Source organism: Nothobranchius furzeri, chromosome 14 (assembly GCF_043380555.1).
Source record: "Nothobranchius furzeri strain GRZ-AD chromosome 14, NfurGRZ-RIMD1, whole genome shotgun sequence".
In the NCBI taxonomy this organism is placed as follows: Eukaryota; Metazoa; Chordata; class Actinopteri; order Cyprinodontiformes; family Nothobranchiidae; genus Nothobranchius; species Nothobranchius furzeri.
In genome coordinates, this window is record NC_091754.1 from 9,714,887 (window position 1) to 9,718,368 (window position 3,482).

At 39.6% G+C, this 3,482-nt stretch overlaps 1 long non-coding RNA gene across 1 annotated transcript; it reads left to right on the forward strand.

Annotated features, from left to right (window-relative positions):
• Positions 1-1,236: 1,236 nt before the first annotated feature.
• LOC129156043 (uncharacterized) lies at positions 1,237-3,275 on the forward strand. The gene is made up of 4 exons (XR_008560249.2): positions 1,237-1,940; positions 2,303-2,393; positions 2,534-2,714; positions 3,052-3,275. It is a non-coding gene; the product is annotated as an uncharacterized lncRNA (long non-coding RNA).
• The last annotated feature ends 207 nt before the right edge of the window (positions 3,276-3,482 follow it).

A 3,482-nucleotide genomic window follows, 5' to 3' on the forward strand; every position in this document is an offset into this window, starting at 1 on the left:
AGTGACACCAGGCCCGGTGACCTTTGGGACATGGTTTGACCCCCTATAGGAATGTGGGATCATCATGAAACGTTCAGATCACTTACAACTCAATAGATTCTACCTTCTTGTAACGTTTCAGCCTGATTGGACCTTGTTTTCACACAAATGGACCCAGAATGATGTGAAATTGTGCTTCGTGCATTATAATTGTGGGTGCCATTTACAAACCATAAGTGCTAATGACTCCATTCCTTTTTGTGGTTGTAGGGGCTGTTGATTGGAGTACACTAAAAAAAACCTGATCTCTCTAGTAAATTCAGAAGCCAAGTTATAAGCCCACAAATGTGTAACTGGACTACTTCTTTAAATTGACACCAGATCCGGTGACCTTTGGGACATGGTTTGACCCCCTTAGGAAAGTTCTATCATCATGAAACGTTCAGATCACTTACAACTCAATAGATTCTACCTTCCTGTAACGTTTCAGCCTGATTGGACCTTGTTTTCACACAAATGAACCCAGAATGATGTGAAATTGTGCTTCGTGCAACATAATTCTGGTTGCCATTTAAAAACCATAAGTGCTAATGACTCCATTCTTTTTTGGGGTAATGGGGGCTGTTAATTGGAGTACTCTAAAACAAACCTGACCTCTCTAGGATATTCAGAAGCCAGGTTATGAGCCCACAAATGTGTAACTGGACTACTTCTTTAAATTGGCACCAGGCCCGGTGACCTTTGGGACATAGTTTGACCCCCTTAGGAAAGTGCTATCATCATGAAACGTTCAGATCACTTACAACTCAATAGATTCTACCTTCCTGTAACGTTTCAGCCTGATTGGACCTTGTTTTCACACAAATGAACCCAGAATGATGTGAAATTGTGCTTCGTGCAACATAATTCTGGGTGCCATTTAAAAACCATAAGTGCTAATGACTCCATTCCTTTTTGTGGTTGTAGGGGCTGTTGATTGGAGTACTCTAAAACAAACCTGACCTCTCTAGGATATTCAAAAGCCAAGTTATAAGCCCACAAAGGTGCAACTGGACTACTTCTTTAAATTGACACCAGGCCCGGTGACCTTTGGGACATGGTTTGACCCCCTTAGGAAAGTGTTATCATCATGAAATGTTCAGATCACTTACAACTCAATAGATTCAACCTTCCTGTAACGTTTCAGCCTGATTGGACCTTGTTTTCACACAAATGAACCCAGAATGATGTGAAATTATGCTTCGTGCAACATAATTCTGGGTGCCATTTAAAGAGCAAGTAACGTCTAAATTAACTTTTTTTTTGCTGATGAACTGTATAAATGAGTGTCTAATAGTGTTTTAAATGTGTGCATTCTTTATTTTAGCATTTTGGTGCATTTTCTTTAAAAATAAAAAATTCTGTCTAAAAACCACAGTAATGCGCCACCTTCAGCTGAAAACATAGAATTTGAGTCATTTTGAATAAATTTTAGCCAATGGCTAAAGAGTAAAGTACTACGTAAACCAGTAGAGTACTACGTAGCAGCTCCGTGCTAAAGTTATAAAAGCAACGAGCGTCTCGGCCACGCCCTGTGGCGAGTGGGAGTTGGATTTGCAAGCGAGCATAGGAGGTCAGCGGTAGTTCAGCATTAGCATATAGCATTAGCATATCCTAGTCTTTAGCATATCTTTTAGTGTTATAAATACTTATTTAGTGTTAGATTTGGCTGTTGGATATTGTAGTTTAGTTAGTGTTTGGCTGTTAGTGTAATTGGGAAAGTATTTCGGGTTTAGTGTTCCATATCGTCTTAGTATTGGTGAGATGGTGTAATGTAGTATGCTTGCGGTGACTCTGTGGGCATTTTACCCGCGATTCTGCACGCCTCCGTTTGAAGAGGGAGGCTGCCCACCGTGGCTCTTCCGCGATTTAGATGCAGCCCACCGACTCTGCTCCCCCACCACGGCGGGCTCCAGTCTGAGGTGAGTCAGCTAAATAAACGTTTTAACATCTTCTAAAGACAATTCCCTACCTAAATGCAAAGTCTGAGAGACGTGGTTCACTTCCTTTAGCTAGTCAGTCGGCAATTATGCAACAGTGGCTCTAACTGACGCAGCACTTGACAGACAGCATTACAGCATGAAATCCAGCTTGTGAACAGGTTCTGTAAGGAATTCTGTTCAGGAGGTCGCATTTCAGGCTCTCCACATCATATGTGACTGACTTTTACGTTATAATGATCACACACTAGGAATGTTATAAAGCGCCTATATAGGACAGTTTCTTTTGTATATTATCTGACTTTATAAACTCCCAACAACAATGTGCTTCTATTTTTTTTCAGGCTAAATCTACCCAAGACACTGGCTGTCAGACTGATTTAGCTGCATGAATGCACTTGTCCAGGCTGATGTGAAACCTTCCCTGTAGCAAAGGTGAATTATTTTTAATAATCTTCAATGTAAACATTTTATTATCACCTTCTAGTTTTAATTTGTTTTACAGATTATTTTTACACGTAATTTTATGCTCTTTTAAACATTTATAAATGTGCTGCTTCTTTGTTTTTACATAGCCAGCCAGAATGGAGTTCACAGCCGCAGTGTGTCTGGTGACCCACGGGGACCATGATGAAAATTCATCTTCCAGAAGGTCCCAGAGCGTCCAGACCCCCTGAAAAGACCAAGATGTGAGGTGTCTGCTGTTGATTCCAGCTTCCACCTCAGTGACAGTGCAAGCTCAGTGAACTGTTCAAGGTTAAAAAAAAATTAAAACATTTCAGAATTTTTAAGATATTAACAATTAAATAAGTATGTGATTACATCATGACGGAGGCTACTGATTCTGCCCCTGTGACACTTGGTGGTGACATGTGAGCTGATTCTCCTGGAAAATAACTTTTACATTAAATATTTTGTTTTTGCTATCAAAAGTAAATTAACTAATAACCTGCATTATTGCAAGACACTCAGCAAAATATGGACTCTACACCATGAGGCATGCACACATTAATATTCTATAAGAGCACTTAAGGTGAGCAACACCACATATTGTACACTGTCCTGAATTTGTTTTCTTTCTGCATCTCATTAGCCTGGCTGATCACCTGATAACCCCTGTCATCTGGTTATGACAGCATGAGGATGTCCTCACACACCTGTAACCTATCAGCTCATCCTGCTGAATAGAGAGAGAAGAGACCACACCACATCTCCTGTTCCTGGAAAGCCTTCAGCCATCCTTCGATGACTGAGAACCTCCATCAGCTCTGTCTCCTGTCTGCCTACAATTATTATAATAAATATTGTGTTTGACAAGTTTTTTGTGCTGCCAAATATCTCATTTGGATTCGTTTTGATATTTTAATGGATATTTATAAATTACATTGAATATCACATTTTTGTTGCATGTTTAACTAGCTATTGTGATTAATTAAACTAGCACCTCACTGTTAAAAGCTCGTTCTAATTTCAAGCATGTTTAAGTATTTATGGACATGAACAAAAACAGGAAATATATAAATT